This window comes from Leucoraja erinacea, chromosome 4 (assembly GCF_028641065.1).
Source record: "Leucoraja erinacea ecotype New England chromosome 4, Leri_hhj_1, whole genome shotgun sequence".
NCBI lineage: Eukaryota > Metazoa > Chordata > Chondrichthyes > Rajiformes > Rajidae > Leucoraja > Leucoraja erinaceus.
The window spans coordinates 63,319,795-63,333,714 of record NC_073380.1 but is presented as its reverse complement, the minus strand read 5'-3'; the positions used below and the strand labels follow the sequence as shown (position 1 = coordinate 63,333,714).

General features: G+C 41.3%; 1 protein-coding gene across 1 annotated transcript in view; it reads left to right on the top strand.

Annotated features, from left to right (window-relative positions):
- The window catches only part of ncoa2 (nuclear receptor coactivator 2), a 301,026-nt gene that overhangs the window by 10,138 nt on the left and 276,968 nt on the right, over window positions 1-13,920 (top strand).

Sequence of the window (13,920 nt, the reverse complement as noted above, 5' to 3'; positions counted from 1 at the left end):
CCACAACTACATCCTGCCGCCCTCCTCGGGTTAAGGTATTGAAGCCTGTTGTGCAGTCCTCTACAATTGCAGAGATCAACAGAATAAGTATAAGCCATGGCCTTCGACTCAAACTTGCGGACGCTATAGTGTAGTTTAGTGTTTAAATATGTTGTGTTAATTAGCTTGTTTTTAGGGTGACAAGCTTTTATTTATTAATTTAGAGAATTATAATTATTGCTTTGCATCAGCATTTGGTAAGAAGAAAAACTATGGAAGCAATTCCCCGATCCAGCCTATACGATTAGGGAGTTACATTCACTGGCATGATTTTGTAGCCTGGATTATCTGCAATCGTTCTTGCAAGTATTGGCTTTCCGTGGAACATTTTAACTGTGGGGCAAAGTTTCAAGGAGATGTGCGGGGCAAGTTCTTTAAACAGAGGGTGATGGGTGCCTGGAACATGCTGCCAGGGTGAATGCAGATACGATAATGGTGTTTACGAGGGTTTTGGCTATGCAGAGATTGTGGGGCGATATGGATCATGTGCAGGCAGCTTAAATTGGTTCATCTTGGCATTATGGTGGACACATTCATTGTATTGTGTACTGTGCTTTTCTCTGCCCTATATTGTATGCAATGAAAAACAATGCAAGGAATATTTACCTTTTCACATGTTCCTCCCTTCCATTGAAATGAGTGGCAAAGCTCCTGTTATACCAGATTTAATGTGACCAGTTTTATGTCAATTTTCGCAAAGCAGTTGCTGGAAAATTACATAAAATTCATGCTCTGTCCCTGGAGTTGAAAAATATATAAATAAAGGCAGAAGGACATTCAGTTGGATTATACCAGGTATTTTACCTCTGCACCAATTTTGTTCTAACCCCAAATCTCGTGGTTCCTTTTAATAGTAAAACATTGTTCAGTGATTGAGCCTCAACAGCTGTGTTTTAGGTATAGCATTACCCTATATTAAAGAGATTTATTCTCATCTCTGACTGATTGGCTAATCCTTTATTTTAACACTATGACCACTTGCTTGTTAGATTTTCTTGATATTCTTTTGTGGGGAGGGGGGTGGTGGTCAGATTTGTAGAGAGTGAGGTGCGATCGCACCAATAGAGTGGGTAAGGGAGAACCAGTGGATGTGTTATATCTGGACTTTCAGAAGGCTTTCGACAAGGTTCCACATAAGAGATTAGTATACAAACTTAAAGCACACGGTATTGGGGGTTCAGTATTGATGTGGATAGAGCACTGGTTGGCAGACAGGAAGCAAAGAGTAGGAGGTAACGGGTCCTTTTCAGAATGGCAGGCAGTGACTAAGGGGTTGGACAGGCTAGATGCAGGAAGATTGTACCTGATGTTGGGGAGGTCCAGAACAAGGGGGTCACAGTTTAAGGATAAGGGGGAAATCCTTTAGGACCAAGATGAGAAACACATTTTTAACACAGAGAGTGGTGAATCTCTGGAACTCCCTGCCACAGAAGGTATTGAATGGCGGTGCAGGCTCGAAGGGCCCAATGGCCTACTCCTGCACCTATTTTCTATGTTTCTATCTAATTGCAGTAAGGAATCCTTATGCTTGCACTACAAACCTTGCAATAAAGATCTATGTACCACTTGACTTCCTAACTGTCTCTGTGTCTGCATGCTAAATTTCAGTAATTTCCTGTACAAAGACTTCCAGGTCCCTTTAAACACAAACCTTCAATTTCTCACTTTACAAAATACTTTTCGCTCTACTAAAGTAGCATCTCACCAATCACAATCTCTCGTTCTGTAAATGGTCCATTCCTTTTTTTTTTTTTTTTTGCCCCCTGCTCCAGCTGTGCCATTAATCTACTTCCAATCTTGTGTGAAATCCAAACCACTGTTTCTCCCTCATCTGTTCTGCAGATTGCAACCAAAAAACATTTAATAGATTGGGTCAAAATAATTTCCTTTTAATGCCAAGAGTTGTGGATCTCGCCCAATACATCACTTCATGCTGCCGTGGAATGCAGCGAACAAAATCAACAACCTTTCTCACCCCAATCAATCCTCCTGCTCCCATTGGATAGAAGATGCAGCTTGTAAGCATGCACTACCAGACTTCCCCTCTGTAATTAGGCTTCTGAATGGTCCTTCCATAAGCTTGCGTAAAGTCCGATTCTCTACCTTATTGCAGACCTTGGACTTTGTCTCTGGAACAGCTGTGTGACAGTGCTGAGAGCTATATTCTGCATGCTGTATCTTTCCCTTTGTTCTACCTATTGTGCTTGAATTTGGCTTAATTATTTTTTATGTATATTTCTGATCGTTTTGGATAGCAAGCAAAACATAGTATTCCACTGTACATCAGTACACATGTGTGAACTGACTCTGCCCAAAAGGTTGCCAAAGAGGATCCAGTAGGTTCATGAATTTTGTGGGAGAATCATGTACGTGGTGGCACTTGTGGGAATGCCAGCAGTTCCACCTGGACTTGCCAGTATTTTCCTGTGAAATTAGCCAATTGTTTATCAGTTGCTGTGTATTCATTGCCCAGTAATTTGAGCACAAGATTGGCTAAGACTTGATGCACCAGAACCTTAAACATAAATTGTGTTCATTGCTTTTGAGGATGTTATGAAGCCACAGGAGGCGACTGCATGCCCGTACCCATACGGCGGAATAATTCCTGTGGTGTCAATAGAGCTAAATTGCTAACTGTGGTAACTTCATGAGCAAGAAGTTGCAAGCAAACTATTTGTAGAATTCTAGAATGAATTTCGGGTTATTTCCAATTTTAAACATTTGGACAAAAGTTGATAATAAATTGGAGTTTGCTGACATCTCAAATGAGACATTGTTAAAATTCAAAATGCTTCTTTGGGACCCACTTTCTTTACTGCTCTCCTTTTGCAGATGACATAATTTCTTGGAGTATATTACTGACCTCCAGTGGTGCTTCATTTAGGAGTTGGTACATTGTGAAAGTGGGTATGCAGACTGACAGCAAATCCCAAAAAACCTAGTTAGTAATAAATGCAGAAAATACTAGAAATATTTAACAGGCCATGTCGAATCTGTGGGAAAGAAAAAACGACATGCTTCAAGTACAAGATTGAACCATACATAATCATCTATCAGCCTCAATATTCCCGCTCTCATGCGTGCAGCATATAATATTTACAAAAGGCACTGCAGATACTCTCCAAGCATATTGGGTAAAAGGGCAGCAATTACATTGGAATCCCATCTACAGATTGTCCTCTGTTACATACTTGGAAATAGATTGTTGGGTCTGAATCCTGGAAATCTCAATTCATTAGTGCTGGAACTACCATGACTGCCACCTTCTGTGACCAATTAGGGATGGCACAAACAGTGGCTCTGTTGCAATGCCCACACACTGCAATCAATAATAATGATAAAATAGTGGTTAGTGAAACCAATTATAAAGTTTCTGATTACTGCCAGTGCAAATAACTTAATACAGAACATGAACCAAATTCTTGTAACTTGCCGTATTGTCTTTGTAGGTTTTCTAAATACACGGTCCAAACATATAATTTTAAGAGCAATTTTAGTTTTATGCAAGAAAAATGTATGGGAAGTTTGCTTTCACCAAAGCTTGTGGAACAGGACTGATGCAGTCAAGGCATATGATCCACAAAACATAGTTCTTCACCAGGACTTTCAGACAGATATGCTGATATCATTGAAAGGTAGCCATGCTTTATTTAAATATTATATTTAGATTAATTTTGCATTCATTATCAACTAGGTTGGTATGAATACTCCCCCACCCTCCACATTTCTCAATGGGTTACAACATTTCTAAATCTGTTACAAGACTTTGCAGAATATAACCGTTACAATATTTCCAATCTATTTTTGTCAATGTCAAGAGTGTTTTGTTGTCATATGTCCCAGATAGAACAATGAAATTCTTAGTTGCAGCAGCACAACAGAATATGTGAACATATGTATACACTGTAAACGATGTAATAAATGAGAAAAAAAGTTCAGTGTGTTTATATATAGATATAGATATAGATATAGATATAGATATAGATATAGATATAGATATAGATATAGATATAGATATAGATATAGATATAGATATAGATATAGATATATATATATATATATATATATATATATATATCTATATACACACACACATGCATACATACACATAACAAACAATAATAGTGCATTAATAACAATAATAGTCTATGTAAATGAGAATTTATTTGATGTTGTAATGTTTAATAGCCTTATGACGATTGGGATGAAGCTGTTCCTGAACCTTGACGTTATAGTTTTTAGGCTCATGTACCACCTTCTTGATGACGGGTAAAATTATTGTGTGGGCCTCTGATGTTGGCTGCCTTTTTGAGGCAGCGACTCCAGTAAATCCCTCCGATGGTGGAGAGGTCAGAAACCGTGATGTACTGGGCAGTGTTCACAAATTTTTGCAGTCTTCTTCGCTCCTGGGCATTCAAGTTTCTGAACCAGGCCGTGATGCAACCAGTCAATATGCTCTCTACTGTACACCTGTAGAAGTTCAAGAGAATCCGCTCTGACATACCGAATCTCTGTAATCTCAGGAAGTAAAGATGTTGATGTGCTTTCTTTACAACTGCATCAGTGTGCTGGGTCCAGGAAAGATCTTCAGAAATATGCACAACCAGGAATTTGAAGCTTTTGACTCTGCGCTATCATCCAGTCGATATAGACAGGATTATGGGTCCTCATCCTTCGTCTTCCAAGGTCCACAATCAATTCCTTGTTCTTACTGATATTGAGAGCCAGGTTATTGTGCTGACCATTTCGTCAGTTGATCAATCTCACTTTTATACTCCGACTCAACACCATCTGTAATTTGTCCAACAACTTTGGTGTCGGCGGCGAACTTGAGGATAATATCAAATTCTATTCATCTTTTTGACCAATTTTTAATTTGTTGATTCTCATTTGTTTATCAAACCTAAACTAGATGAATGTTTACAAAAAAGCCAGCTATAATAGAACTACAACTGAAATACCTGAAAAGGTGTGAAAGACATTTTAACATTAACTTCAGTCTTAGTGTGGGCAACAATAGCTGATCTAAATACGGAGTAAATAAGGAATAGCTGTGGCTGGCAATTTGAGTATTTGAATATTCTTCCTGTCAGAGGATCAGCTAAAAATAGTAAAACTTTTGGTAAGGATTTATTGATTTTGATGCACCACAAAATCTGTATTTCAATGGTTAAAGTAGGATCAGGTGAAAGAAGGTGCATGACGGGTGCAAAACTAGAATGTACTTTCCTCGTATATGGTGCAATCCTTTCTTAATGTTCTTAATCACACCTACCTATGGGGAAATGTCTTTAGGGAATTAGAATGCCAGGTGGCCACAGGGATACCTGCAGGCATTTGCGCCCAGCAAGGAGAGACATTAGCTTGGATGCTGTAGAATTGATATGGGTAGAACTGCGAAATAGCCGAAAGGGCAGAAAAAGCTTGTTTGAGTTGTATACAGATCACCAAACAGCAGTAGGGAGGTTGGGGATAGCATCAAGCAGGAAATTAGGAATGCGTGTAGCAAAGGTACAGTGGTTATTACGGGTGACTTTAATCTATATATAGATTGGGCCAACCAAATTGGTAGCAGCGTTGAGTAGGAGGATTTCCTGGAATGTGTATGGGATTGTTTTTTAAACCAATATGTAGAAGCGATTAGAGAATAGGCCATCCTAGACTGGGTATTGTGTAATGAGGAAAGATTAGTTAGCGATCTTGTTGTGCAAAGCCCCTTGGGCAACACTGACGATAATATGGTGGAATTCTGCATTAGGATAGGAAGTGACGTGGTTAATTCAGAGACTAGAGTCCTGAACTAGAAAGTAGATTTGAAGGCATGAGATGGGAATTGGCTAGGATAGTCTGGCAAATTATACTTAAAGGGCTGATGGTGGAGATGCAATGGCAATGGATGAACTCCAAAATTGTTCATCGCTGTCTGGCAAAAAAATAAAACGGGGAAGGCGGCTCAACCGTGGCTGATGAGGGAAATCGATGATAGTGTTAAATCCAAGGAAAATGCATATAATTGGGCCAGAGGAAGCAGCAAACTGGAGGACTGGGAGAAATTTAGAACTTTAGAGGACAAAGGGATTAATTAAGAGGGGAAAACCGAGCATGAAAGAAATCTTGCGGGGAATATAAAAACTGACAAATGGCTTCTTTAGATGTGTAGAAAGGGAAAGATTAGTGAAGACAAATATAGGTCCCTTACAATCAGAGACAGGTGAATTGATAAAGGGAAATGAGGAAATGGTAGAACAGTTAAACAAGTACTTTGGTTCTGTCTTCACTAAGGAAGACACAAACAATCTCCCAGAAATACCAGGGGACTGAGGATCTAGTGGAAGGAAGGAACTAAAGGGATTCCACATTAGTCAGTAAATGGTGTTAGGTAAACTGCTGGGACTGAAAGCGGATAAATCTCTAGGGCCCGATGGTCTGCATCTCAGAGTTCTCTAGGAGGTGGCCCTAGAAATCGTGGATGCATTGGTGATCATTTTCCAATGTTCTCTCGACTCTGGATCAGTTCCTGTGGAGTGGAGGGTAGCCAATGTAACCCCACTTTTTAAGAAAGAGAGAAATGGGGCAATTATAGACCAGCTAGCCTTATGTCGGTAGTGGGGAAGATGCTCGAGTCGATTGTTAAAGATGTTAAAGCAGCACATTTGGAAAGCAGTGGCAGGATCGGTCAAAGTCATGGATTTATGAAGGGGAAATCATGCTCGACTGATCTTCTGGAATTTTTTGAGGATGTGACAAGTAGAATGGATAAGGGAGAGCCAATGTATGTCGTGTATCTGGACTTCGCAAAAGGTCCCACACGAGATTAGTGTGCAAAATTAGAGAACATTGTATTGGGGGTAGGGTATTGACATAGATAGAGAACTGGTTGGCAGACAGGAAGCAAAGAGTAGGAATTAACAGCTCCTTTTCAGAATGGCAGGCAGTGACTTGTGGGTGCTGCAACGCTCTGTGCTGAGACCACAGTTATTTACAATATATATCAACGATTTAGACGATGGAATTAAATGTGACATTTCCAAGTTTGCGGATGACACAAAGTTTGGTGGCAGTGTGAGCTGCGATAAGGATGCTCTGAGGCTGCACGGTGACTTGGATAGGTTGGATGAGTGGGCATATAGAATATAATGTGGATAAATGTGAGGTTATCCACTTTGGTGGCAAGAACAGGAGGGCAGATTATTATCTGAATGGTGTCAGATTAGGAAAAGGGGAGGTGCAACGAGACCTGGGTGTGCTTGTATATCAGTCACTGGAAGTAAGCATGCAGGTACAACAGGCAGTGAAGAAACCAATTGGCATATTGGCCTTCGTTGCGAGAGGATTTGAGTTTAGGAGCAAGGAGGTCCTACTGCAGTTGTACAGGGCCCTGGTGAGACCGCACCTGGAATATTGTGTGCAGGTTTGGTCTCCTAATTCTAGGAAGGATATTATTGCTATTGAGGGAGTGCAACGTAGGTTTGCCAGGTTAATTCCCAGGTTGGCAGGACTGGCATATGATGAAAGAATGGTTGACTGGGCTTGTATTCACTTGAATTTAGAAGGATGAGAAGGGATCTTATAAAAACATATAAAGTTCTTAAAGGATTGGACAGGCTAGATGCAGGAACAATATTCCTGATGTTGGGGAAGTCCAGAACCAGGGGTCACATTTTAAGAAAAGGGGTAGGCCATTTAGGACTGAGATGAGGAAAATCTGTGGAATTCTCTGCCACAGAAGGCAGTGAAGGCTAATTCACTGGATGTTTACAAGAGAGTTAGATTTAGCTCTTGGGGCTAAAGGAATCAAGGGGATGAGGAAAAAGCAGGAACGGGGTACTGATTGTAGATGATCAGCCGTGATCATATTGAATGATGGTGTTGGCTCGAATGGCCTACTCCTGCATCTATTTTTCTATGTTTCTATATGCAGGGAATGGAAGGAAATAGGTCACATGCAGGAGAGGAGATTAATTTCACTTGGCATCATGTTCGATACAGACGTTGTGAAATGTTCTGTGGTTCTTTCAGTGGCATGCTCACAGAAGATACCTGCAGGTCTGATGTCTCCTCTTCATCTGTCCGTGTCTCTGTTTCCAACAATTGTTTTTGCATGGCATTGTATGATGGTCATTAGAAAAGTATTGGATGCTATTTTCAATAATTTAAGGAGTCTTTTTGTAATTGTATGTAGCTGCTTTGGGATTTAGTTGGTATACTTGGAGGCTGCAGTGTGTGATTGGATTTTTGTTTCCTCCCCAGGGCAAGTTTGTGAGCTTGTATGGGCAGCAAGGAGGCACCAAATGGAGGTTGTGCACTTGTGGAGCAAATCTATTTGAGAAGTTGTTTGTTCTGCTTTGTTGAAATCTTATTTGGTTAGAAGGATATTGCATCGGGCATTGTGTAAGGATTTGTTCTAATGCTTTCGTATGATATAAAAGCATTCATACATTTCTAGATGCTCGAACCAATGAATATTTGCCAACCAATAAATCAAGCTATCATATGGAATGAAACTGATAATTTTATAGTTAAAATTTTACAAAACAAAATTCTAAATAAAATAATCGGCTTTGGTGTCATTCTTTCCAATTGGAATTGGTGATTTTTTGAGACTGTTACATTGAGAGTTGATGGAACATAGAAACATAGAAATTAGGTGCAGGAGAAGACCATTCGGCCCTTCGAGCCTGCACCGCCATTCAATAGATCATGGCTGATCATCCAACTCAGTATCCCGTATAATCACATGTTTGTGAGCTTCAGTAGATTGCTGTAAAAACAGTAACTGAAAGTTGGCTAACCAGTTTTGCATCTATGCGAGTCCATTTATAGGCTTCACTAGTTAATTTTTTTGATAGCTGAGTCATATGAAACTTAAGTTGTCATTCCATCTATAACTTCTAATTACTGGTGCTTGAACTAAGTTTTGTGTTAAACTACAAGAAATTAACATGGTTCATTTTGTGAAATTTGCAAAGTGAATTTGAAATATTTTGAATGATAAAACATTTAATATTTTTGTTTAGTACAGGTAAAATGCACCAATTCATTGAAGAGGTGATTTTAAATGAAATTAAAAGCCTGGTTGAGGATGTGTTGATACAGGATATGGAACAATATAGTTTAGGATGGAAGTTCTAGGACCCAGCAAATGACTTGTTATCAGAAACCTATGTTTAAGAAATATACATTTGGGTGGATTGTTGTCATCGATGTAAGTGTGGAAAGTGGGATTGGACAAGATGTGAATTTGATAAATTGTTTTTTGGAAACAAAGGATTGGGGGCCAATATGGAGAGGCCTGAAGTCACTGAATTTCAAGTGCAGAGTCTGATAATGTGACACTGATGGAGACATCCTATCTTCATTTGGAATTTGAAGTATCAATTTGTACTTGATCTGAGTGATGAAAAGAAAACAGTTAAGATATGTACAAAACTTATTTCACGTGACATCATCAGTAGTGATGTAATGGTATTTCTGGTCTTTTCCATTGCAAAAAGAAGATTCAGATTCAAACTTTATTGTCATTGTGCAGTGTATAGTACAGAGACAATGATTAGCATCTCCCCAGAAGAGCGAACATAGAATATGAGCAATAAATATATTTATGTACATACAGTCGTAGTAGTGCAATTTTTTCTGGTGGAAGGAGTGTCCGTGGTGGGGGGGGTGTGACTGACAATCACCGAGGTACAGAGTTAAGTAATGTAACAGCCGCAGGGAAGAAGCTGTTCCTGGACCTGCTGGTCCAGCAACAGAGAGACCTGTAGCGCCTCCCGGATGGTAGGAGGGGATAGAGCCTTTTCTGTTGCTGCCCCGGCACTCTGGAACACCTTGCCGCTGCAGATCAGACGGGCCCCTTCACTGTCCATCTTTAAATCCTCCCTAAAAACTCACTTTTATTCACTGGCTTTCGACACTGGCTGAGACATTGTTCCTGTTTTAGTGCTTTTAATGTCTTTTAATTTTTTACTGTTTTTATAGTCCTGTCGTCTTAATGGTTTTAGTAGTTTGTAATAACTTTTTGTTGATTTCCCATGTACAGCACTTTGTGGTAACTGATGTTGCCTAAAAGCGCTTTATAAATAAAGTTATTATTATTATTAAACAGTCTGTGGCTGGGGTGAGAGCAGTCCTTGACGATGCTGCGCGCCCTTTGCAGACATCACTTGCTTTGGACAGACTCAATGGAGGGGAGTGAGGAACCGATGATGCGTTGGGCAATTTTCACCACCCTCTGCAGTGCTTTCCGATCGGAGACAGAGCTGTAGCCATACCATACTGTGATACAGTTGGTAAAGATGCTCTCGATGGTGCAGCGGTAGAAGTTCACCAGAGTCTGAGGAGACAGATGGACCTTCTTTAGTCTCCTCAGGAAGAAGAGACGCTGGTGAGCCTTCTTGACCAGAGTTGAGGTATTGTGGGTCTAAGAGAGGTCATCGGAGATGTTGACCCCCAGAAACCTGAAGCTGGAAACGCGTTCCACCTCCATCCCGTTAATATGGATGGGGGTGTGCGTGCCGACCCTAGACCTTCTGAAGTCTACAATGAGGTCCTTGGTCTTCTTTGGAGTTAAGGGCCAGGTTGTTGTCAGCGCACCATGCTGCTAGGAGCTGGACCTCATCCCTATAGGCCGACTCATCGTTGTTGCTGATGAGGCCAATCACCGTTGTATCATCTGCATGCTTGATGATGGTGTTAGTACCATGCAGTCATAGGTGAAGAGGGAGTAGAGGAGGGGGCTCAGCACACAGCCCTGTGGAACGCCGATGTTCAGGGTGAGGGTTGAAGAGGTGTGCTTGTCTAACCTCACAGACTGGGGTCTGTTGGTTAGAAAGTCCAGTATCCAGTTGCAGAGGGAGGGGTCGATGCCCAGGTCGCCGGGTTTGGTGATCAGTTTAGAGGATATAATGGTGTTGAATGCTGAGCTATAATCGATGAACAGCATTCTTACGTAGGTGTCTCTGTTGTCGAGGTGGGAGAGGGCTGAGTGAAGTGCCGTTGAGATGGCATCCTCCGTACTCCTGTTCTTGCGGTAGGCGAACTGATGGGGATCCAATGTGGTAGGTAGGCAGCCTTTAAGGTGTGCCAAGACCAGCCTCTCGAAGCACTCGATGATGATGGGAGTAAGTGCAACTGGGCGGAAGTCGTTGAGGCTCGCCGCAGTGGAGTGTTTTGGCACCGGCATGATGGAGGTGGTTTTAAGGCACGTGGGGACAGCTGCTTGGGCAAGTGACAGGTTGAAGATGTCAGTCCAGACGTCTGTCAGCTGCACGGCACAGGCCCTGAGGACACGCCCGGGGATGCCGTGAGGGCCAGCAGCCTTACGTGCATTAATCCTGCTCAGTGCCACGTATACGTCGTAGGGGGTGAGTGTGAGGGGCTGGTGACCGGCAGGTAGCACAGCCTTGATGGCCATCTCTGGATTGTCCCTGTCAAAGCGACCATAAAAGTGGTTAAGCTCCTCGAGGAAGGAGGCGCCGCTGGATGTGGGGGTGGTGTTGGAGGGTCTGTAGTCCATGATGGCCTGGATGCCTTGCCACATGCGTCGGGGGTCAGAGTTGTTATTGAAGTGCTCCTCAATCCTTAGCTTATAGCAGTGCTTGGCCTTCTTGATGCCCCTCTTCAGGTTAGCCCTGGATGAACTGTAGGCTCGGGCATCGCCTGACCTGAAAGCCGTGTCCCGTGCTTTCAGCAGTAGCCTAACGGTGCTGTTCATCCATGGCTTCTGATTCGGGAATTCGAAGTGGACATTGGATTTTATTGTCCTGCCTGTTGACTTAATTGTGGTAGTAGATTGTCCCTGGACCCCTCTGACATTTAAAAAAAAAACAGTTGGTATATCTGAGTTGGTCTCTTTCAAAAGAAAATGTATCCTTCGTGGGGGAAAAAAAATGTTGAATGGTGAGCTAGCTAATACCTAAAATAAGTGGTGTACTCAGTAATGTTATTCTTCTTTGATACTGACATTTATATGCATTGCTAAAACTATTTGAAATACAGAACGTGAAGGGTCTGTAAGGTTTAAATTTATTACAATATGATATTAACTGCTCAATCTGGTATAATTAGTCTTTAAATCAGTTTGAGTGAAATTTGTTGACTAGTCCATAAACCTTCAGTTTCAGCCTTTCTGAAACTGTTGGATGATGTGGATAGTGCAGCCTCTTTCCTTTCTCAATCTAAACTGCTGCTGCTTTCTGTTTGCCTCAAATGATTCATGTTTTTCGCTACAATGTTCAAGTTTGGTTTTCTTGGAAAAATAAATGCCCAAGTGACTTCAATTTGGATTCCCATGTCTCAACATAATTTCCTTTTGTTCAAACCGCTTCAGACTAAAATTATAAGCATAGTTACTTCAGTTAAAATTTGTATGGGTTCTGAAATGTAATGCTTCTGTGAATTTTGCAAGAATACTGAGGGTGATTTAAATCTGAGCTTAAGGGATCTGTCGAGTGCTCTGTCGGTTTCTTGCTGCCCTGAGTGCGTTTGTGTGAATGTGAGAAGAGACGAACTCATGCCAGAATATGTTTACATCAATCAATCTGTAACATAGAAATTTAGGTGATGTAGTGTAATTTGTTTTTGCATTGGTGCTGGTGTTTGTAGCTTAGCCTGAGGGCCATTGGGAGTTTTATTCAGTAGTTTGTTTTGTCTTTGCTTGTGGAATGCCCCACCCAGCAGTTCAATGGGAAACTCTTAACTCGGCAGTATTTGGAGTTAATGTCTTGAGTAAAATCTGGTTGGTTTAAAAAGAAATGCTAAAGGTGGGCGGTGTTTGATAATGTGGATTATGAACCCTTATTGCTACCGAGTATCATTTTCAGCTATATAACTTTAAATCAATTGAACCATTAGGATTGAAAATGCATAGTTTTAATACAGTTAATGTACAATAAAGTGGGCCACTTTTTTGTACTTTAAGTAAAATATTAGATTGAAATAAAGGATTGATTAAACTGAAGAAGGGAGCGGAGACTGCGGGAGCTGGGGCGGCTGCCCGGAGCTGATGCAGTGGCGGGCCGTCTCGGAGCGGAGACGGCGTTCCGGCTTTTGGCGGCGGCGACATCATCACGGAGGTCCGCTGGACTGGAGAGCGGCATCTTCGGCCTGGATCAGCGCAGAGGGAGAACAGGGAGGGAAGAGACGGAGACTAAGACTTTGCCTCCATCACAGTGAGGGTGTGCTTGGTGAACTCACTGTGGTGGATGTTTAATTTGTGTTTATTGTATGTTTTGTTATTATTGATTCAGTGTATGACTGCAGGCAACATAATTTCGTTCAGACCGAAGGGTCTGAATGACAATAAAGGATCTATCTTATCTATCTATCTATATTATAGGGCATGGGAAGTCAATACTTAAATTTAGATTAATGAGTCTCTATAAACAATGCCTGCTCTAGCCTGTAAACAGTGAATCGAATCCCTGGTATGAGGGTCAAGAGCAGGTTACCCGCAACTGAGATCTTACAGATGCAATGTGATGCATTTACAGAGGCAAGCTTTTTAAATGTGAAATTTATCAGGCTAAATTTAATTCTAGTTTCTGAAAGGTTAATGTGAATTTTGCTTGCTCCTTTGTATAACAGTGGAGCAATCTTGCTTTTCATTGAAGAATCAGTGGGTGAGGCACTGATCCTTTGTCCTTTTGCAACATTCATCATCACAGTAAGGTGGCCTGTCTTTTTCACCATTGTGTACTCTGTGAAAATGCCTCTGCATGGACCATATAACCCCTCCCCTGCATGTATTATCCAGTCCTGATCACGCTCGCCAGTCCAAATGTTCATTTCCAGTATGTTTGCTTTTCCAACAGTCTTTCTCATGGTCCAATCCCTGCAATGTCCCTTGTTCTTGATGTAATTTGCATTAATGTCTGTACGCGG